The following is a 24625-nucleotide window of genomic DNA, read 5'->3' as shown; positions in this document are numbered from 1 at the left end:
CACATGGAGTTCCTGGTCTAGATTTGGAGATATACATTAGATAATTTATCAACCAATATGTTATTTAGTCATTATTGTGGTAAAGGTCATGAATGAAGAGATCCAGGTACTACAAGAGCATGTGATGAAATTTGTGTTAGGGCCAGGGAAGAATGAGATGAGGAAAAGGCATTTGATATGAGCCTTGGAGAGTAAACAGAAATTGACTAGATGATATGAAGGGAGGGGGTGCATTGGAGGAACCCTCTAAGCAGAAGAAAATGTGGCAAAAAAAAATAAAATGGCACAGAGCAAAGAGTTATTCAGCAACTGAAGGGAGGCCAGAAATCTGTAGGGTAAAAAAGTAGGAAGAGAGTCGCAGAGAGTCTCAAACTTGAGCAGTAGGCAGGGATCAGATCAGACTGGGCCTGGCGTTGTTGGCATCATTCAATATAATGTTTTGTTTTCAATCCTAAACAAAAGAGAAAGTTATTAAACTCAGATCACTGGCTGTTAATTTCACCAGCACAATGTTCTCTAGGGAACAGTGAATGCTTCAGGATGAGGATGGGTTTTCAGTTTCTCCAAGTCTGAACACTCTTGGTTAGTCACCCCTGTGGTCAGTATAGAGGAGATCAGTCACCCCTTCCTGATCCCCACACTTATGCCCCACCACACCCTGCAGGTATCCAAGTTTGCAACACTGGACCAGATGATTTGACCATCTCTTCCACCACTTAAATCTAAAGCAGGTAGAGTTTCAGCAGGGGATACAAAGACAAATAAACGTAGCCCTGATTTTAAGAAGCTTGAAGTTTAGTAGGGCAGTAGGGCACTTTCACTAAGAAGTACTTAGAAGGCAGTAGGTAACAGTAAGAATTATGATTATCATTACTGTCATTGATGTTGGGCCCTGTAGAGTCTCATGTCCACAGTAGGCATACACAGCTGCTCCTTAATGAATGTTTGTTGGGTGAATGAATCCAAAGTCAGAGAATACTCTGACGAATGGCAGTGAAGGGAAATGAGAGCTTTGAGTTGAGAGAGACTCTTTATTGCCTGACAATATCTCCAAACGCTTTCAACAAGGGCTTGTTCACATACTGCAGTCCATGCTTGGCACACAGTGACCTCACCAGAGGTACCACCTTGTGATAATTATGGAGTGGCATTGTGGGGAATAGACTAGGGAAAGAGAGATGAGAGATATAATACTTGGGCCTAAAGAGAAACTCAAAGCACAGATGTCTTTCCCCTATTATTCAATAAAATTATATCAGCAATGCAGACACAACCTTGACCTTGCACAATGTTTCTGTTCTGGGAAATTCAAAAACTCTTGGCAAAACACTGTCATTTTCTCATCACCCTCTGTGAGCCCTGTGGGTGGCAAATGTTGAGGAAGGGCTAAGAGCAAAAATATTAGCTCCATTGAAATTGTTCATATTTGGCCAGGGCAATAGAAGCATGGGTTTTTTAACCATTATTTTGAAGGACCAAGAGAATTAGAGATAACCACACTTCATCTCTGTGTCTGTTTCTCTCTATCCTTCTAACTACTGTGTCATGGAAATGATCTAGTAATGATATGTGGGGAAAAGTCCTAAGACAGGAGTAAGAAGTGAGGAGAGGTGAGATTTTATGCAAGTTTTCTCTAATCACCAGATGACCTTCTAGAGTTTCCAGCTTCTCCTTGGTAAAATAGGAATAATAATCCTTTCTCTTGTTGCAGATGTTTTAAAAGACTAACATGAGAGCAAGGATGAGAACATATCATGAATAAATCTAAGATCTCTTTCCTTCTCTGACTGTCACAGAAATGGCTTAGACAGAGAGGATCTGGAAAGTCCCTCCCCTGAATATTCCAGACTGACTGACTCTCAAAGTATTATCATTTTCTCTTTCTTTTGGGCATGTCTACCTAACTGACCCATTGGAAAATTATTTCCAGGTACCATTCAGAAATTGCAGGAGGGATTGGATTCTCTCATGGATTATTTTCTAACCTTGGCTCTAAAGATATAGATATAGATAGATAATTAAATTTTAATTAAGTTAAACACAAATTTTCATCCAAGTGATAAAATTTTTCTTGGATTTTTCCAACAAACCAAATGCAAAAAAAAAAAAATCACCAATTTCTAAGTCATAGGAATCTGGAAATTCAGGCGCTGGTACTTTTCTAAGATTTCACTCCATCTACTCAAAACTATTATACATCCTTCTTTTATTTCTTCCTTTCCTTACCATTGATATTAATGGAAAGATAGATGCCTTTAGAGAATTCTGGTTCATATTTTCCTTCTGATATCTCACCACCAGGGCTCTGCTCTGGACTGTATGGGAGTGATGTTATAAGTGATAGCCCTTGCCCCTGTGATCACTAATATCACTGTTCCTATCACTCACTGGTACTTGATTTGGAAGTTCAGGTGCCCTGTGAACCAGTCGTTGAAAAAGGACTGTTCAACATTACAGCTTGTCAAGACCTGCAAAGAAACAGATTACATTAGATGTAAATGAGCCCAAGGGTCAAAGAAAGAAAATGTTTATTTATTCTTTTATTCAGTCAACAAGTGCTTATTGAGTACCTATTTTGTGTAAGAAACTGTGAGGGATAAAAATTATACATGGTCCTACATCTCAAGGAACTTACAATTTAACAAGGCAATAAGATATTTTGCTAAGAACTACATACAAGGCAACAGACGTGAAAACATATGTAGGAAGTGAAGGGGCTATGTCACTACCATCCCTTGGATACAGAAGACTAAGGTGTCATGAGTGAAGACTTTGGAAGTTAGAAGTGGGATTGTAAAGATCTGGTAAAGATGTAGGGGTTAGAATACCATGTCCATTGAGTGGACTCCTAAATGCAGAGTAAGGCATTCAATGGTTCTGTGCATATTAGTGCAGTCAAATATAACTGGCTTCCTTTGCAGTATAATGTATTCTATTTTATGAATTTAAAAAACATTATTCTGCGAATTAATTCATAAGCTTCTCCAGACTACCAAGATTAAGAACCCTCATGAAGGTCATTTGATTCAATGCCTTTCTAAGGTTTAATTCCAGTTGGGGTTGTTGTCATTTTGAATGCAATTGTTCTATTTGTTCTATGTCAATGTTTCTCAAAGTGTACTTCAGAAAAACTCGGGGTTCTGTAGGATTTTTTCAGGGGGTCTTCAGTTTCAAAACTATTCCTGTAATTCTTCTAAGATATTATTTGCTCTTTTTATTCTCATTCTTTTGTCCTTGTATAATGTATTTTTCCAGAGTTTACTAAACATGGGATGGCATCATGACTCTTATGTTTTCATGTATTGGTTTTATTCTTGTTATTTTAAACTCAATAATTTAAATTTTCTCCATTTTATTTTCAAATACAATAAATATAAATACATATGACCTATGTAAACAAAAGCTCTTTGAGCTTCTCAATAACTTTTAGAAATGTAAAATTGTTCTGTGACCAAAAGGTTTGAGAACCACTATTCTATACACCATGGAAGGTCCCTTGAGCTTGGGAAGGAACTTGGAGGAGGGATAAGCATATTGGCTGGATTCTGGAGTTAATTATGGCAGGAATACTGCAAGGCTGAGGAGGCAGGGGTGTTCTGCATTGATCACAAATCTGTTGATCATTAATGGCATGCTTAGAGAGCATGTCATGTATTCTCTCTTAGACTCTCTTTATATAAATGAAAGGAGGTGAATTCTAGGGTCTTTCTAGGTTAAAAATTCATTCTGTAATTCCAGGAGTCTTGTAATCACTTGAAAGTCTGTGTCATGTGATGGTTTAAAGCAGGGGTCTGTAAACTTTTTCTACAAAGTGCCAGAAGGTAAAGATTTTAATCCTTTGCCAGAGCTACTGAATTCTGCTCTCATAGCATGAAACCGTCATAGATAATATGCAAATGAGTGAGCATGGCTGTGTTCCAATAAAATTTTACTTGTGAAAACAGGTAGTGAGCTGGATTTGACCCTTGGACTGAAATTTATTGACCTTTGCTTGAGTGCAAGAGCTCTGAAATCCTACTGCTAAGGTTTAAGACCTGCTTCTACCACCTATTATCTCTGTGACTTTAGGCAAGTTACTCAACTTCTTCATGCCTCAATTTCTCATCTATAAAATAGGAAAAATCATAGCACTTCCCATATGTAGTTGCATGCAAAAATGTAGACAGTGCTTGGCCCCCAGCAGACATTCAGTAAGTATGAATTACTATTATTATTATTAATTTTTTGAGTGGAGTTGTAGAAGATTGCTCCTGAGTTAACATCTGTTACCAATCTTTCTCTTTTTGTTTGAGGAAGATTCTCCCTGAGCTAACATCTGTGTCAATCTTCCTCTGGATGGTATGTGAGAGGCCATAACATCATGGCTTTATGAGCCCTGTGTAGGTCTGCACCCTGGAGCTGAACACAAGAAACCCAGATCACCAAAGCGCAGCATGTAAACTCAACCACTATACCACCTGGCCAGCCTCCAAATTATTATTATTTTAGGCAATCATACTCTTAATCAGTATGTTTTGAAGTATCATCTTCCAGGATCTCCATTATTACCTGAGTGCTGAGCCAGTCCCGATTCTCTTCTCTGCTTATTTTCATTGGTATGTGTCTCGTCTGGGTGACATATACTATCCAGGGACTTTCAAGACACTTTTCAGAGAATAAAAGGGGAAGTGATGACTCCATGGGGTGCTATGGTTCCAATCACAAGGCTGCAAGAGCTAGCTGAGCATTGGGGGAAATGGAAGAGACTCAACAGTTCCCCGAAAATGGTAGTCATTTGTTGCTCTTTTTATCTGGAGATGACACTTTCAGCATTTGTTTACATAACTTGTCATACTGCCTATTGTGTGAGAGCAGTGCCCCAATAATTTGCTGTAAACATTGGTGCAGGATCAAAAGATATCTTGAGAAATTAACTGCATATGCAAAATGATTGACAGCCTAAGTTTTGTCATCAGGTAGAGCTGGTTCCAATCTCTGGTTTGGCACTGCCAGTGGCACTTACTGGCTTTAGAAACTTGGGAAAGTGATTCGATCTTTCTGACTTTGGTTTTGGGAGACTCTCTAGTCATGAAGTAACTTTAAAAATTCCTCTCCTTGTATTATCTTTGGGAAGGTTTATGGGTGTACAACTGGATTATAATTTTAAAGGATTTGGGATTGGATGGAATACTGAAATTGTGAATAAAGAAAGTGGGGGAAAAAAGAGAAGATTGGTTAATGTTTTTCCAAGTATCTCTGTGTATTAAACTATTTCAACCAATTATTTTCACACTATTTTGCTAATGTCACAGTTATAGAGAATGGGACATATTGTCATAATCTTCTGAAAATCACAAATAGAGTAGACAAGGAATGTAAGAGGACCATCCAGGTTATTGGAATAAGAGGATATTCTTGCTTTCTTACTTCACCAAATAGATGAGGCCCAGGTTTCCACAGATTCCATAGAAATGGCCAAATATGATGAAATAGCGGATGTAAAAACTGCTGACCCAGGCCAGATCCTGTAGAGAGAAGTGCTCAAAAGTTAGATGCCTTGAACACAATTTCAATTCCCCTTCATTGGGCTAGGGTCCCTTCACATACTTGCTAAATCTTATGTCCTGTTATTCAAGGAAGTTACATCTGGAAGGGACAAAGCATTTTCATTTCCCATTTTCAACCTGATCTAGCTTCAGAGAACGAGTCAAGTTAATCACCCCCCGCCACCTTCGCAAGTACAGCAGTTGCACGGATACCCTGTTGACATATGTCAGCATGAATAAGGGAAGAAGAACTGAAGAAATACAAAAGAAAATATGGTGAATGAATGAGCAGATTGTGACCTCAAGTGAGCAGGAGTCTATCTTTTCCCCATGCCACCCCTGGAATATTGCCCCTGAGAAGGAATGCAAGGTGTAGATCTAAAACCACATCCTAGACTCCACTGCGCTTTTCCAGTCTTTTAGGATGAACCAGGAATTTGGTTCAAATTCCCTCAAGGAGAGTAGAGAAACTTTGAAGATTTGGGTCATTCTTGATTGAAGCATCCTGGAAGAGCTTCTGCTGTGAGCTTTCAAGTTTACTCAAGGTCTATGGAATCCATCAGTCCTTCAATTTCTTTAGGATTCATCACTGTCACAGTATGTCAAGGTGGCAGAAATAAAGAAGGTGTACTCATTGACTGGGTAGAGGGTTACGTACTTGCTTGTCCCCTAGAACCAATGAGGCTGCCTAGAGCACAAAGGCATTTATGGAGAGCCTTTGGGTTTTGACAGACTCTCTCCTTGACCAAACTTTAGTCAAGTCCTCTGAATCCTCTTCTTGACTAGGCCACAGCATTGGTCTACAAACTCTTAACCTCTGCAAACTCTCAACAAAAATGATTTCATCTACCCTCCACACTAAGAGACTTGAACAAACACCAGCATAGCTTCTAATAGGTCAAAGCCACATCTCTGGGATGATGCCAGCCCCCTTAAAGTTCCTTCCTGAGAAAGTTCAAGACTGTCCACAGAAGGCACTGCTTGTTCAAGCCAAAACTTGACTATGGGCCTCTGACCTCCCTTTTCATTTCTGCTATAAAACTTACAACTATAAACCTTTTCTATGTCCCTTTGAGATGTATCTTCTACATGCAGAAATATCTTTCTCAAGGTCCTGGGAGTCATCCTTTGGAAAAATAATCATCAGGAAGGATAGGGCCCTGCATCCATGTCTCTGTGGGAGGGTAGGAGCCTAACACAGATTTCCTAATCACATTTAGGAGCTTCCCCTCCCATCAACGTCTTTCACTAATTTCCTTTAGCATGGCCCAGGGTTTAATGTCTCCCACTTCTTGATTCACCAGAATCGAGCTCCACTTATACAGAATTTTCTGTGTCCTATGGTGGTAGCTTGAATAAAATCTGTCTTGCCAAGTTTAAGACAAGACCAGCTCTGTTTCTCTTTGACAACTTGAGGATGACTCATTTTTACCCATGTTGCTAAGTTGGCATTTGAAGGGACAGGGTACAGTGAAAATCTACTGCTGAGCGCAGTGTAGTTTGTTAGGTGGGCATTCTGCAGTGAATCCATGCCCTTCATTCATTCTTCACAAGCTAAGGGTATGTTGCATCACTACAGACATGGTAGGTGAGTCCAGAAAAGAAACTCCAACTGCTTTATTCTCTTATATGAACACACATCTACTTAGGCTGGGGGTCATATTCTTGTCAAAATGGGGCACCGTTGTCCTCATTTCTCTTTTTGGTCATGGAAGAAAAGGAGCAGGTGACTAGCATAGGAAGGGGCTGCAGAATTCCAGTATGTGCAGCAGTGGCAGTTGCCCCTATATCTCAAAAAATTAGCTTACGTGACACTCTTTTCAGGCATGTTACCGATGACCACTGGCAACCAAAATCTTGGCAAATCAGATCATATGCAACAGAGTTTCCCAGCCTTACCACTGTGGACATTTTGGACCAGACAATTATTTATTGTTAGGGATTGTCTTATGGACTGTAGGATGTTTGACAGTGTCCCTGGTTTTCTACACACCTGGCAGCTACTACCATATTTTCCTCTCTGTTATAATAACCAAAAATGTCTCCAGACATTGTTAAATGTCCCATTGGCAGCAACGTTACTCCTGGTAAAGAACCAGTGATCTGCAGGAGAAGTTTGGGACATTCCCTGATTCGGGGTTATTTCCTGAATATTTTAGATGAGCATATTTTGAGGTTCCATGAAACCTTTATTTGGGAGCTCTTATGAGTTTAATTTTGATTTAGAGCAAAGCACTTTTGCTATGGAGGTTTTTATTACTGTCAGCATTATTCAGTTACCCCGGTTTCTTTTCACCCTGGACCAGATTCAGACCTAATATGTATATGTATATGTATATGTATATGTATATGTATATGTATATGTATATGTATATGTATATGTATATGTATATATAGATATATACACATATTTATATACATATACATATATATGTCAAAAGATAGATATAGATACATAACAGGTACACATATGTATATCCAAACTATGTATATGTATTATGGTCTACAAGATATCTTGTACAGCTATGTGTAACCTGTGGGAACAGCCAACATTCCTTCACACAGAAGCTGTATAGGTGTCTTTTACTCCCAGAGCTCTACATTTCCTGGCATCATACTGTCCATGCTTTGGCATTCTTTTCCTATCTCTCTTTTCTCCTGATCCAAATACCGCTATTCTTTTCTTCTTGACAGGTATTTAGTCTATCCAGGATGAGAGTCCCAGATGCAAATTCCCTTGATTGACATCCTGCCTTCCATCCTTCTTGGAGCCTCTCCTTCCCTGCCTCATACCCAGAGTGATGAGATGACTATTAAAAATTCCCATTTGCTTTTCCATTTTACTTTTCAGATTTTCACCCCAGGAATTCTGAAAGAAGACATGCTGCTTTTCTCAGTCACAATAAGACAGTGGCTTGTCTCTGTTGGCGGGTTCCAGTCTGCCTTCTGGCTTGACAACTGCTTGCCTCAAGGAAATGGAATGAGAAGAAATGTGGCTGCAAGGAGACTCACCCATGTAGAAGAACAGGTGCTGCTTCTCATAGTTGATGTATTTGATTTTCTTCTTGCAATACTGCATGGAGAGAGAAAGAAACTCAGATGGAACACAATACCTCTGGCCACTACAGTCAGGGACCTCTGTGTGTATGAATAAGTGGATATCTGAGTGTCTAAAATCTCTATGCAAAGAGCTATCTGATCAACGTTGACTGGTGGTAATATTTGAGGCACTAGAAGACCAGAACAGGGATGGGAGGAAATATTGTGGCATCTTTTTGCTTTAATTAAATGTGAGTAATTCTTCCAAGCATGGTTTATTATATTTGACCATGGGGATTGCTATCATATCTTTTTTTATTCACATGGAAACCATTTTGAATTGTTTTGTCCTTATGTTGAGTGGAGTGGTGATTGAGGAGAAAATTTCTTAAAAGTTTTCCCAGCTCTTCTTTAACTGCAGTGCATAGAATTGTGCTTGAAGCTCAGTCTCCATCTATATTTATTAATTCAACAGATATTTATTGAATAATCATGTGAGGAAAGATATAGGCATGGCCCCTCCTATTTATCTCATCATTCCTCCTTTGTGTTCTCATCATGGATCTCATGCTGTAGTTTTCTATTTCTAAGACATGATAATATTATATATATGATACCATGGCTGGGAATTTGATTCATTTTCTTGGCGTATCTCTCAGTTAGTCTTTCAGTGCACAAAGACAGCAAATACCCTAAGAGGAGAGATAAAAGTAATGCTTATATCTCCAGTAATTAGCAGACACCCAATCAATGTTTAATTGAAGGAATGAATAAATAAATGATAGTTCACATTCACTCTGTATTTTTGCTGTATGTTCATTTAGTTACAACTCCATGGGCAGTGCTTGACTCTTGCTTTCCTCATTCCCTTGATAACTTCACTCTTACATATAGTTTTCCTCTCTTGTGGACAGTAGAAGTTTTACATCCTTCTTTTATTGTCACAAACAAAAAAGAAATATCATGGTGATGAAGTAATGATAGCTATTCGCAGTTACTCTCAAACTTCCAAATATTTAAGTAATGGAAAGCCTGGAAGAAAGAATACGTAGAAAATGCTTGGGCGTTAGAGAACTGAGGTGAAGGGCTGACTTTGAATGTCTCTCCACAGGAGGACCTTCCAGGTGCAAGGGACCCAACACATTGAAGATTTACTTCACGATTGTTGAAGGATAGAATGTTTGAAGACATTGGTAGAAAGATTCACAGTAAAATGAGAAGAAAGGAAAAGTTCAAGATTCATAAGAACTAATTTTTGTTGTGAAATAACTGAATTTAAGAATTTAAATAAATTTAAATAATGTCTTCTGTGGTAGTTTTGAAACTATATTGTACAGAAGTCAATGTTTCAAGGGATAAGTCCCAAGAACAGCTGTAAACCCTGCGAGGTGGCTTCCACCATTTGTGAAGAGGCAAAACACATATAGAATATGGCTCTAAAGAAGGCACTTCTGGAGGAAGTCAGGCTGCTTCATGAACTTCAATGAGACAAATCTCTCTTTCTCTGGGGGGATAATTAGAGAAATTAAAATGTCACAGTTTGGGTTATGAGCATATGAGTCCACAGACATCACAGTAGTCCAAATTGTTTGTGGAGCCATGGTTAAAAGTAAGTGATTTGTGATCAAACCAAGGATTTTCTTTTGAAATCTTGGCAGCATATTTCATTTCCTAATTCAGCTGGGGAAGAGGATGAATTCCCCAAAGATGGCAAAGCCTATTTTCAAAAAGTTGTACATAATTTTTGGTTTATGAACCACAGAGCTTGGGCAGCGATGACAAACCTATGCTCTTTTATTTTTATAAAACTCCTAAATTCTTCTAGAAAGAGACAGCACCCTCTTCCTAAGTACCTGATCCTCATGATTCATCATTTACCCATGAGAAGAGATACTTCTGTGGTTGTCCCTAAATCTCATTTCTTGAAAGAAGATTAACTACTAAAAACCTTAGCAATTGTTCTTGACATGATGACTTTAAGTTGAGGTTTAAAAAAAAATCAATGTGTGGAGAGTTTCTAGAGTTGAGTTTTCTGTTTTGTTTTCTGTAGTTGAAGAAGTCCATATTAGAGCTGGTGTCTCTAAGTGTCTTCAAGGCACTTGGGCAGTGGTTCCTGTATAAATCAACCAAAATGGACATTAAGTAAAAATAACAACATAGTATCTTCTAGCTGACCTGGAATTAGTTGAGATAATTAGCTATTTAGTTGTTTGTGATTTAGCAATTATTGAATATACTGACATGTCTTCTCTAAGTGAATGTCTCTATACACTTGTTAAACATTGAAGAATCATTGTCAACCTCAGTCATCTAGTTTCACCGTCTAACATTAGCTTGGGTTGTCCAGAGGTACTGACAGGCACTGGGCAGGGATCCAGCCCTCTGCCACCAGGATTGCTGAAGCAGAGTGATATGGTTATCACATTTTATATGGCAGGAAGTTGGACTGGATGACCTTTATGGTCATAGAGTCACACACTCCACATTTCCTTCTGTTCTTAAAACCCCATATTCAGTCATTTCAAATTTGTAGCCTGTACTTAAAGGAGAGATACCCTCAGACTATGCTTGAAGCTGGAACCACCAACTTGATGTTTCCAAAGCAAGGCTCAAGACTTTTCCAAGAACCACTTCCAGGAACATTTTTCTGGTGCCCCTGATTTCTAAATGTACCTTGACAGGTTGCAAATATCCAACCAGAAATAGTGGTACCAAATTAATATCTGGGTCTTTGTAGTAGATGTTTGGTTTTACATGATGCTGGAAGTGTGCATAATTCCACCACTTTCTCGATATGGGCTGAGGATGAGAGGGTTGATTAGCCACAAGATTTCTCTCCTGAAATATCCTTTACTATCGCAGTTTTCTTCATGCATCTCCAAAGTCAAAATAAAGTATTTGAGCTTCTCAAACTTGTCCCCACAGCCAGGTCATAGGATGATTCACTGGACAGAAGTTCTCAAAGCCTACAAACAAATAATTATGTGATTCAGGAACATAAATTCAAGATAAAACAACTCTTGATAATGAAAAAATCATAAAAACCTGTTGAAATAAATTGTTTTTCCATCCTTCTGTTTTTTGATTCTCATTTAAACAAAAGTCTGAATGTAGGTGGGGCAGAGAGTATTCTTCCTATTTTACAAATAAAGAAACCTCGGCTCCAAGGCTTGAATTAGTTCTGGGGAAAAAAATTGGTCTTTCATTTTGATGAATCCAACTTCAATGAATATTTCACAGAATTATGGATCTGAAGTGATCTCCCAGTGGGGCTTGGCTCAGATCATTGCATGAACAGATTTCAATGCTGTCATATACAAATAAATGTGAGTAAGATTATTGCAGCTGATGCCAAGCTTGAATCATCTCTCTCAAGATGGTTGTGGTTTTATCTCTTTGAGTGAAAGTTTGAATGTCTTAATGTCTTAATAAAGCAAAGTATTTAGAAACACATTAACTTGTTTCACAAACTAGATAGATATTGCTGTGTGGTTTGGACAAATTACACATCCTCTTTGAGGCTCAAGTTCATCCCCAGTAAGTATAGTATAATGACGTTTATATCCATGGGGCATTTGGGGAGACAGGAGACGCTGTACATAACATGTTGACACATTGACATATTGAATTTCCCCTCCTTTCTCCTATTATGTTAATAATTTATAGAAGAATAAGCAGTAGCCATCGTTTTTCTTTAGTATTTGACATCTCTCCATAACTGGTCAATGAATGTTTTAGATTTGCACTTTCCAATTAAGTAACCCCTAACCACATGTGGCTGAGCACTTCAAATGTGACCAAAATAAGACGGGATGAAAGTGTATAATACATACTAGATTTTGAAGACTCTGGATGAAAAGGGACTGTAAGTATCATATTAATAACTTTTATACTGAATACAGGTTGAAATGATAACATTTGAATACATATATTGTGATAAGTTACCTTTTAAAATGTGGCTATCAGAAAATTTGAAATGACATTTCATTTAAAAGTGGTTGGTATCATTTTCATGTTAGACTATGTTGATTGATTCATCTATGGTAGGGCGAGATGAGTATGTCTGAAAATCTGTAAGTTTTGCCTTTCCAGAGTATTCATTGAGTCTTCTCTTAGCAACCCACCCCCCATCCCAATCCATCAGGAGAAGGATTCTCTTCTCACTTCTAACACTCTCTAATACCCTTACACTGGAATCTCTCTCTCTCTCCGGTCTAGATCTCCCTCTTGAATTTTATGCTTGACTGGGAAATCACTTTCCAAACATTTCCTTTTGGAAGTCTCATGATATTTAAAACTCAATGTGTACTACTCAATTTCTATTCCTCTTTCTGGGGCCCCACAATGCTGCACACTTCTATCAAAGTGCATACCAATCACTCACTCTTAAAATTGTGTATTCACTCATTTATTCACCTATTCATTATTTATTCTGAGGTATCTCCCATGTGACAGATACTGAGCTATGTGTTTGGAATATAAAGACAGAAAGGATAAAGTGGTGTTCCCACACTAATGAAACATACAACCTAATGGGTGCAGTAGACGCTTAAACAAGGACAATGTCGTAAGCAATGATTCTTGTTTTCAATTAAAACCTCTGAGAGCCATCATTTTGCCTAAACCAGTACCTGACTGCACCCTGTTAGATAACGACTACATGTGGAAATTGATAATATGAGTGACAGGTTTTTGTTCATGACAGATCAGGAGTAGATCTTGACAGCTCAAGGTCTTGGAGCTTAGAATACTGGTCAGAGTGATGATGGGTGAGATCCAAAGCTGCTGGACCCTCTGTCTGGAAGACACTATTATTGGAGACCAGGGAGAGAGTGATCCATAAGGAAGTATAATTACTAGCTTCATGCATAATGGACTGCTCCTGAACCAAGTTCCATGCAGAACCCACCCTCATTCTTTATTTCCAAGATAGGTCTTGTCTTGGTGCAGTATAGAGAATACAGACTCTGGACCGAAACCATCCTGAATTTAAATCCTTGCTACTAGGTATGTGGCACTGAGCAATTTCCTTATCTGTAAAATGGATGAGGTTACAGGAAGGATTACAGGAAATAACATGCTTGACACTCCTCCCCACAAAAGTGTTTCAGGATGGAGTCATGGAAAGAGTATGGGCCAGATTTTCAGACAGGGTCTTAATTTCAAATGTTCTGCCTCTTTATCCTTATAATAACACTCGATTCTTATAGGTTTTGAAATATACACACTGGAGAGCAGTAGGAAAATGTGCTACAGGGAGTACATTTGGATTTTAGCATTGCACAGAAGTCCGTAATGTGTGATATTTTGTTTTCTATTTTCAGAAGGGCTATTTATTTGTGCAAAAGCTCCAAAGATCAGAACATATATATTTTTTGCACAGCTAGTGAAGGGGAATTCCAAATTATCTCAATATCTGTGTGTTTTTCAGGGGGAGGATAAATTGATACCAAATCAAGTTTTGAAATTTAAAATTATGATGTATGCATAAGGCAGGGATATTGATGTTTATATCTTAATTTTCTTTGTTATCTCCCTATCACTCATTTTTCTTCCCACAGCTAATCTTCTTTCCTCACATAGCTGAAGCCTATATTCATATTGCTCGTGAATGATTGGTTTTGTCTGCAAGAAGGCAGAGTTCACTTGATTTGGTTTGAGCTATTTCCCCTTACCCTGTTCAGGAGTCATCAAAGTTATATTGATTTAAACTAATGCAAAAATATTTCTGAAAAATAATTTATAGAGAACTGTGTACAAATTTGGACCAATGGGAAAGCAGTGAGCTTTTAAAAAGCATTAACAAGGATGGGGCTGATCTGAAATATTCCGTACAGTGGCACCAAATCAACTGCCAGTTACCACTAGGGCAGATGAGTCTCACTTTTCCTCTGATTTTCTCATAACAGGGGAGGGAGGGTCGAAGGGTCCATTACCTGAATCTCATGATGACATAAGAAACTATTTCTGAGTGAATCCAGAAACACTTCAACTATCTAACACTGGTGGACAGTGTGCTTACAGAAATTTTGTGTTTAAAAGAATCTTGTCACACATAATGACAAAATATTATCCATTTTAACCATTTTAAGTGACAGATATATTTCTAATATGAATCCAGATCCAACCCTTTGTTGTTAAATCTAGTTAAGCCTCAGTTTTCTCAACTGGGAATAAAGTCGATAAGAAGACTAGGTGATTCTAAGATTCTTGCAATTTTATGATGCTGTGATTTATGGTCCACTTCCCTATCTTCTTAGTAACATCATGGTTAAACATTTTTCTTAGTGATTCTGGGTCATAATTTTGATTATGGAAAGACTGTGCCTAATATTAGTAACAGCTGAAACTTATTGAGCATTTCCCATATGTCATGCTTTGTGTTCAGCACAACACATGAGTATCACATATAATCTTAACAACATCCCTATCGAGTTGAAACAATCATCTATCTCCATTTTACAATTGAAGAAAGTGAGGTTCATAGACATTAAGTAACTTCTTTAAAGTGACCCAGATAACTAGTGGCTGAGTTCCCATAGAAGGCAGGTCTGTTGTTAGAGCAGAAGTTCTAAATCCTGGCTGAAGTTTAGAATCACCTGAGGAGATTTCAAACCAGTGCTGAGGGACAGACCTTACAAGAGAAGAATTAAATCAGAACCTCTAGAGCGGGTACCTGGGAAGCACGGTTTTCTAAATCTCTTCAGATGACTGTAAATCATAGCCAGAATTAAGAAGCCAGAATGACTCCTCTGGAGCCTGGAGGATTTAATACTCTGCTATAATTTCTCCAACTCATCACCTTATGGACATTGGCTCAAATAGGTAATTAACCCTTTGGACATCAGTCTTCTCTAACATGTAGGTGCTATAATCCACCATGTCATGAGCATTATATAAGACAATTGTCTAAAGGGGCTAGTTCGGAACCTGGAACATGGCAGGCGCTCATCTAATGTGAGTTCCCAGCTGCCTTCCTTATCACTTGCTGTCAGTAGTTTCTGCTGACTAACTACTCTCTGGACCTGACCCCAGCATTCCCTTCACTCTCTTATTACTTGACCACTTCCAAGTCACTAGAGGCTAGGGAACAAGATAGCCAGGAGTACATCTATTATCTGGTTAAATGAAACTTCTCACATAAAAAGGCAATAGATCATCTATTATAAACATTTAGGGGACAGACATATTTCTAATATGAATCCAGATCCAACCCTGTGTTATTTAATATACTTAAGCCTCAGTTTGCTCAGCTGGAGACAGGGTAGATAAGACTAAGTGATTCTAAGATTTTTCCAATTCAATATAAAACCAGCCTGTTAAGGAAAGAAAAAGGTTCTGAGCCAGTGCTTATGAGTTTTCCTAAGATGGTCTGGTCTGAATGCAATGATTTGTCTCATGGAAGGCTCAGAGGAATTCTTTCCCACCTCTCCCCTGCCCCCAGTTTGTGCAAGAGTATATAGTCACCAAATCCTAGAGTTTCATAGAAAAAAAAATCCAATTTAACTTTCAATATTAGAGATGAGAACACTGAGGGCCAGAGATAGTATGTGACTTAAACAGGGTCACATGGTGAGCGTTATCGGAGCCAGGGCTGGAAGCTTCTTTTAGCAGTAGTGTACTATTACCATGTATTTTTTCATTCATTCATTCATTCAACACATATTTATTGAAGGCCTACTATGAGCTACGCACTCTGCCAGGTGCTGCAATGCAGTTTGCATTGCATAGGACAGTGTTCCTACTGTCCTGGAGCTTATCTTATGGGGGATAAGACCAACTGCCATCACCGCCACCTGTTTTTCCAGCAGTCTAGGTTTTGTAGCCCTCAACTGTTGAACAGAGCCATCCGAACTTCCTTTCCTATTCTCTGTCTTTCTCTTCCTGTTTATCTGTTTTCCTGTATTTTTGCTTTATTTCTTCATACACTTACCATTCCAGAACTCATCAGGCTTGCTGGCATCCCCTAGCTTCCCCAGCAATAAATGTCCTGATCCCTTCTAAGAATAGTCCCTCTCATGATTTTACAGGCACATCTTCATTTGTAAAGACACAATATTTTTTCTCTGAGGTGGATTCTTAATGAGGTACCAGGGATTGGGCCAAATAGTTTACTGGGTTAAGGAAAAATATTAGAACTTCTCAAATAAAAATAAACTTTTTCCTCATAAAATTCTAATTTTAGCATATATATTATAATGTTATATTACATATTAGTATATATAAGTGTATATATAATATCTACATTGTTAGTAGATTTACATTTATTTGTGGTGGTATAAAAAACAGTTTATATTTATATGAGTACATAGTCAAAGAAACTTGGAAACCTGTGCCTTAGGAAATGACATTCAAGAATCCCAGCATATTCCTCGAACATCTGGTACCTTGAGATGACACATCACAAAGTCGTGCATCAGGTGGTTCTACTTGCACTTCTTAAATATGGATTGGTCTCCTGTAAAAATTCACCCTGAACCTAGAACAGACGAAGTTTTTAGAGAAATTGGGAAGTCAGGAAGTAATTAATAAATTAGCCCGCTAGTAGATTCAGAGGCCAGCTGGAGAAATTGAGTGGGAGATCTCATTTGACCTCAAGCTGTTTACTTTGCATTTCTCACACATGTCACTTCCTTTCCATTTCCATCCTCCGTGATTTTGCACAGATGGTTCTCTCAGCCTAGAATGCCCTCCTTGCCACCATCAAAATCTTCCAGAGCGGAGTGGAAAGAGCATGACCTTTGGAGTCAGGCAGATTTGGGTTCTAAATCTTCTTTGCCACTTATGAGCTGCACGACTCTTGGTAAGATATTGGTAGCTCGAACTTCAGTTCTTCATCTGATAAGCAGGGATAATAACACCTTACTCATGGAGCTGTTATGCAACTTAAATACATGCAAAGTGACTGGGTTATGCTAAGCTCAAAACAAATGTTTGCTTCCTTTCTTGTTTCCAAAAGTTGCTTTTCAAGGAATAAAGCAAGTTAGCTTTTTAAAAGAAAAGTAACATATAAAATTCTGGCATTAACATTGCTGTTAATTCTCCATAAAACCTTCCCCATTTGTTCCAATCAGAATTAAATGTCTCTTTCTGCTCCAACAGGACATGCTTGTTCCTCTCCTTGACATCCATGTCATTCTGTCACATAGTATGTTTAGATATTTGAATGACAGTCTCCTCCAGTGGATGACTCATTTTCTAAGGGCAGGGACCAGAGGCCTTTATGTCCACAACACAATGTTGTGCTCATAGAAGGCCGTGCTCAGATATTCATTCTTGATTCAACAAAGATTTATCTAATGCCCTTCTATGTGCCAGTTCCTGGTTTTCCTTTATGGTAAAATCCACACATTCTTAATCCTCATATAATAAGATATAATCTCTACTATTGAAGAATTCACGGTTGGATGCATTGATAAATCTTGGTTGGTAAATGAATGAAAGAGAAAGATGAGTGTTACCTGGCTAAGAATGGAAATTTAGATACTGAAGTTGTATGGATAAAATTAGGTAAAGAGTAACAACTGTCATGAATTAAATATTTAGCATATACTAGATGTTTTCCACATTAAATTGTTTAGCCCTCCTCATAATATTTCCATACAAGATTTGTTATCCCCATTTTACAGACAAGAGAACTGGGACCCAGCGAGGTTTGGTAACTTGCTGGTGTGAGACACTGATGAAGAGGTTGCCAAGAAGTATCAGGCAGCAGCTGACACAAATCCAAAGACAGAAGAAAAATTCTAAGCCTTCATTTGAAGCCACTTCCCGGCCTTAGGATGCCTGCTTACCTGAGAAATTGTGAGAAGAAAGGAAATGAATATCGTAATAAGCCAGCCATTTTCCAAAATGTCACAGTATTAACCAAGCCAGTGCTTCCAAAATCAAGATCTGGGCAAGGTGAAGGAAAAAGAACCACAGGTTGGCATTGAAAATATTCATAGACTATAATTTCCTCCTCAATTCTTGGAAATCTTCCACCAACTAGGACTGTGAAATAAATATTCAAGGAATGAATTAGTTCCTTAGGGGAAAAGGAAGAACAAATGAACATAATTGAGAATCTATTTTATTAACTTACTAATGTCTTTAGTTTATGAGTAGAAATTTATTAATATGAACAAATTTAATTAGACAGAATAATAAACCAAAAAAAGTGAACAAACAAAACCTTTATAAAAGGTTATGATATTTATTTTCTCTTGAGAAGAGAAAGATGAGTAGTGATTTGTAAACTGTCCTCAAACTGTTAGATAATTCAGTTAGAATTAGTTGCTTTTTCTTAGTGGGGGTGGTCAGTTAAGAGATACATATGTGTAATAGTTGTCTTCTAAACCATCAGTATTATTTCAGGTTCCCACTGATCTCTGGTTATGTTTTGGGGAACTCTGTTGTCTATATGCATCTGTGTTACTATAGTTAGTGGTACAGTTTACACAGTGTTTTCAATGTCATCACCTGTTTGTACGCACAAAGGGCTCTTGCATAGAAAATGATCAACACAGATAAAGATAAGTCAATTAGATTAGGTCAAAGGGTGACTTTCCCATGAGCTGCTCAACTGATCTCCAGAAACGAGACACAGGGTCTTCAGCGGCATTAGTGTATGTCTGCTTATGGGAGGAGTCCTTGTCCTGTGTACATATAGTATGCATATCCTCATGTTTGTATATGTATAATTCAAGCACTGGTTTACAAGCTTGCCACATTATACTGGAGAGTCAGTGCAAAGGTTGGAAAAAAATATCTCTTAGCTTAATGACTATAATGGGTTTAAAATCAAAATAAATGAGAAAGTAATCATGGTCTAAGAAAGAGAACAGGATTGCTCAGATGTAAGACAGATGAGAAATTTGAACCAAAAAAGAAAGAGTTATGAACATAGTTCTAGAAAAATTTTATTTCAAAATTTACTGATGCATCTTCTAAAGGATCCACTGCCTTAGAAATGTCTGGATGGGCTCATCTCTCAAGCCCTCATTAACCATGGAATTCTGATGGCAATCGATAATTTTAACGGGTCATCTCGAGAGTGCCTCCCAGCCTGGTCATCTTTTACAACTCATTTATTTTACAGAGTAGGGGGTCACCAAAGCCCCAAAAATGACAGGTCTGAAATCATCAACAAGTCAGTGGCAAAAATCTTTTTTTTAGATAATGAATAATTAACTTATAACTTTCAGCCACTAGTTGCATTTTCTTTTCCATAAAGAAAATCTTTCTGAAAAATAATTAAGCTTTGCACCATCTTCCCTTTTAAACCTAGGGCTTCCTGTCCTAAATTATGGGGATATATCTAGAGATTTGTCAACTACTATTGCCACCATTGAGTTCATGCCATTGATAGCATCTAAAATTTGTTTAGCATTTCCTATGTTCCAGACCCTGCACTTTTAATACTTTTAACTCTTTCAATAATCTCCCAATGATATTTATGAGGTTGGTGGTATTGTGATTGCTATTTTATAGACAGAGAAACTGAACCACAGAGAGATTTGGTAAGTGGTTTAAACCACCACAACTTGTGACTGTGCTGGGTCATGAGCTCAGGCTGTCCACCCTCAGATCCCACTCTTTTAAATACAGAGCTGTGCTTCCTGACACGCAGCCTTGCAGGATGAACAGCATGCATGAGGACCTAAGGAGCAAGCCTGAGTGTTTGTCTCAGATCAGCACCTAACCTGTTCTGTTATCTCAGATGCCTCCTGTCCCTCTGTGAGTTTGTTTCCTCATTTCTTAAAGAAGAAATATAATCCTTATTTTATCTGTCTCACAATGATATATGTAAAAGTACTTTGTGGAAATTATTTTAAAAGAATTATGCAAATGTAAGCTGTTTTAAAAAAATACATTGCAAAAAATGAAATGTTAAATATTAGTTAAAATCCCCTTAAGGTTAATGTAAAACCATCCCAGTAAATTTTTAATCTTCAAGAGACCCTGTCCTTTGAAAGAAAGTACTTCAGGTAACCAAAGTGTTAGACAAATAAAGAGTGGTGCCCTGCCTTGGGAATAACTAAGAAACTGGGCCAAAAAGAAGTGACTTGTAGACCCAGTTCTTTGATACACCAGTTGTGGGAATTTCAGAAAGTAGTTTATTCTACCTGAACTATAGTTTCTCCAAACATAAAAAGGGCTGTAGTTAAGATATCCACATCTTTCATTCAACAGCTATTTATAGCATCCTTAATGCATGTCTGATCCTGTGCAGGTAGATCCTGAGGACATAGAGATAAGCAAAACAGACATATTCTCTGCTCTTGTGGACCTTAGTTTCACAGGAAACATAGATCTAGACATTAAATAAATAATTACAAGACATCACAGGAAAAAAATATAGTTTTAAGTTTTCTGACATTCAGTAGGTGCTTAGAGACACGGAATTACTGTTTGGTGCAGGACCAAAAATTCCATTCCTTCGTTTTACAGAAGTTTAAGTATTCTGAAAGTCTAAAGAAGATAGCATATTTTTTCAAATAAGCAGAATCCAATCCTTCATGCTATTGTAGGTCCACCAAGGCATGATGGCTGATTTCTCACAGAAAATGATAACTTGGCCTGGAAATATATCTTATCCCAAACCCTCTACACACTCTTGGGTCCTTAGACTTCACTCACATTTTTGTTTCTCTCCTGGATGGCCTCTTCTGGGATAAGCTCTCCAATGAGCAGGGGCTTAAGGAATAACTGCACAATGTCAAGCTTTGGGTGCATGGCTCTGAAGGCATCCTGTAAATCAGAGAGGGTTGTTAGAGGCTTAAAATAGACATGCTGATCCATAGATTAGTCCCACTCCTTACCTCATCATCTGCCCAACTTTGGAACTAGCAGGAACTTTGTTATAAAGGGCTTGTTTGAACTCCAGGTTGATGCTTCAAGTTGATCAAAATTACCTTTGGGAACCCTCTGTGAGAACCTCCTGCTGGAGATCCACCTACTAAATGCACTGCTTCACTCAGTAAGTCCAATGAAGCCAGGCTATCCCTAAGTATTGAAAGAGAACACTGCTTACTTTACTGAGCACAGAAGAAACGTTGAGTTAATGGGCCATGATGAATCTTCAACTTCCAACACCAGGCTTGATGTGGAAGTTGCTCACACTCTCTGAGGCATGCAGCAACAAAGACTGGCTATGCAAACCCTATCTCCCAGCAAAGTCTCTCTCTTGGTTCTTGGCCAAGGCACAGGGGAATGAGACCCTTCAATTAAGTTCTTTTTGGAGAAAGGTTAAATTTGATGATGGTAGCTTAAAACAAATGCCTAAGACAGCATGGGAGCACAGACCTTAAGCTCTAGGTTGTTCGAAGTGGCTCACTCTTGGCTAAGTTTTCACTGAAGTAGTCTCATCACTATTCCTAAAATGTACCAGAGCAGTCTCTGCAGGGTCTTGTGACAGTCAGGCACAGAACAGAGCTGAACAACTGCATTTTCCATCTCAGGTCCCACGTTAAATAGCAATTCCAAGAGGCTTTGAGAAGCAGCAGTGGTGCCTGTATCCTGGTTATATTTGGAAGTAAGAGATATTCTCTCATGCCCTAGGGATTTAAACAGTATTGGAGGAAGGAAGATTTTCCAAGAGAAAGATGCTAGACTTCTTGCTTTTATGGCACTGAGGACAGGAGTGATTAAAAATGAAATATAACCAAGGTCGTAACTTGAATACATGGCAGTCATACACATTACTCTGGAGTGCTGGTGTTGCATAATACTAAGAAAGTGGACCATGGAGCAACTTTCCTACATCTAAAATCTGGCTTTGCCACTTACTAGCTATGTTATGGTTGACAAGTTCTTGACCTGTTCCTTCTTGTATTTTTGCTTCTCCAACATGGGGGTGATCATAAGAGCAAGAGAATTCATTAAGTTATTATAAGGATTATGTGAATTCATTAGAATCTGATTGGCATATAGTACATTCTCACTGTATAATAACTATCTTTCTTATATTTATACCTATAGTGACAAGAACTCACTACATACCTTCTTTTCAATACAGAAATTCAGAGATTTTGTGCCCAAACGCCAATGTCTAATGTGGAATGCATTCTAATTAGTGCATATAGTAAAACTTCCATCTTCAAATCCTATAAGAAGAATTAGATACAAGCCTATTCATAAGAAACAGCTTACGTAATGAATATGGTTAATTACAATGGTGACGTTACTTGAGCCAGATATTCATAACTCAGTTTAGACTCTTTCATCCTGTTTACTCATCCAGTTACTCATTGAATATTATAAGTTATGTCTCCTAGATATCCTTGGCACTTATCCCCTCTTCTCCATTTCTGTTGTAAACGCCTTTTGTCAGGCCTTTAACAAGTTCCCGGGACGCCTTCCTTTGTTTTGACTCACTCTTCTCTATTTCATTCTTCACTTAACTGCCAAGCTGGGCTTTCAGAAAGACAGAATCTTCTCATGGCCTATTTTCACCTGTTAGCACTGTGGCACTTCTCTCTCTAATCCTCTATGTATTTTTCAATTTGAACCATCATTCAAATGAGTATCCGGTTAAGACATTTTGACAGCCCAGATTATATGCAATTATTACTTTCCTTTCAGCCTCAGCTTAGAAACCTTGGTGAATTTTGTTGTGATGATTGTGAACGGGGAAGGAATGCTGTGCTAGTTAAATGCCATGTGTAGCCAAATGAGAGGAAGACATACAGTGAGGGCAAAATGCAGACAGCTTAGCTCAGCACACAATACACTTTCTCCCTCTCCTCTTTCTCCTTTCTCTTTCCTTACCTCTCCCCTCCACTCATCTCCTCCTCCTCCTTCTCTTCTCATCCTTATGCCATGACAGTCACTGGCATTCATTGAGCACATACTCCTTGCTAATATTGTGCTAAACAAAATAAGTGGCTAAGCTGCGATGCCCATTTTGGCTGAGCACTTACCTCTATCATGAATCATATCTATACTCCACCTCTGTACATATCCTCTCTTCCCACTGCCCAGTCTTGCCTCTGTTGGCTCTGCTCATTCCAACCCATTTGATTCTCTGTTTTGGAGCTCTACATAACTCTACCCTCTTTCACACGGCACTCCTCCAAATAGTTGAAATGGACTTTGCTATATTTCCTCTAAGTTTTTCTCATCCCGTCCCTATTATATTGACTTTTGACTCTCATGAGAAAGAACTTGAGGTTCTCAGTGTCCTTCCTTGAGTATGGTGTCCAGGAATAAGGAGTGGACTGTCCAACACACAGGATAAGAAACCTGCTTTCTTTGTTCCAAAGATGCTGCTCATGGGCACACTTCACAAGACTGCATTTACTTCTTTCATTAAGCACAGAACACACTCTTGCCTTATATAAAACTTGTCTCTAGTTTACCTTTACCCGTCTCTCCCTCACCCCACACATTACCTTCTGGTAACGAGCTATCTGTTTTCCTTATCCATTAGTGGTGAACATGATGCAGTTTACACGAAACTGAAATATAGTAATGTACACATGAAATCTATACAATGTTATAAGCCAATATGACCATAATAAAATGATTTAAAGGCAAAAAAAATATGCACCCAAATTTCTCTAACAAAATTGCACTTCTTCTGTCTATGTCATTTTATCATACTTTAAAGAAATTGATTAAATTCAATTATTTCTGGGGAAAAAAAAGAATGTTGTGGCTATTTATTCATATGCATTCCTTGTCATCAAATGCTTTGTAATCCTCATTTTATTGATTGCAAAATAGCCTATCATATGGATATTGTTATCTATATGATCAGTACTTCTTGGATTTATAGGTTGTTTCTGGCTTTTCTGGGGTGAGCTCTTCCAAGTGGGAACACCTGGCCTAGATTCTAGTTATTAGCACTGGGCCATTAGGTTTAAATCATATAGTTGCAATACAATCAGATAACTCATATATGCAGTAATAGGAGCTGATTTGCTAATTTTGTTTTAGGAACTTATTTTCCTCAGTAAGTTCTTTGGAAAAATTGCAACCGATCTCAGGAGAAGTAACAACAAAACAGAAGAGTTGCATTTATTGAGTGTATGATCTGTGACAAGCACCAAAGGGAGCACCTTATTTGATCTCCACTG

At 38.2% G+C, this 24625-nt stretch overlaps 1 pseudogene; it reads right to left on the bottom strand.

The window, feature by feature from the left end:
* LOC103541826 (fatty acid desaturase 2-like protein FADS2B) overlaps positions 1 to 24625 on the bottom strand; it is a 29162-nt pseudogene that overhangs the window by 943 nt on the left and 3594 nt on the right.

The sequence above is a fragment of the Equus przewalskii genome, chromosome 11 (genome assembly GCF_037783145.1).
Source record: "Equus przewalskii isolate Varuska chromosome 11, EquPr2, whole genome shotgun sequence".
Taxonomy (NCBI): domain Eukaryota; kingdom Metazoa; phylum Chordata; class Mammalia; order Perissodactyla; family Equidae; genus Equus; species Equus przewalskii.
The sequence above is the reverse complement of the archived record's forward strand: the minus strand, read 5'-3'. Positions and strand labels throughout refer to the sequence as shown.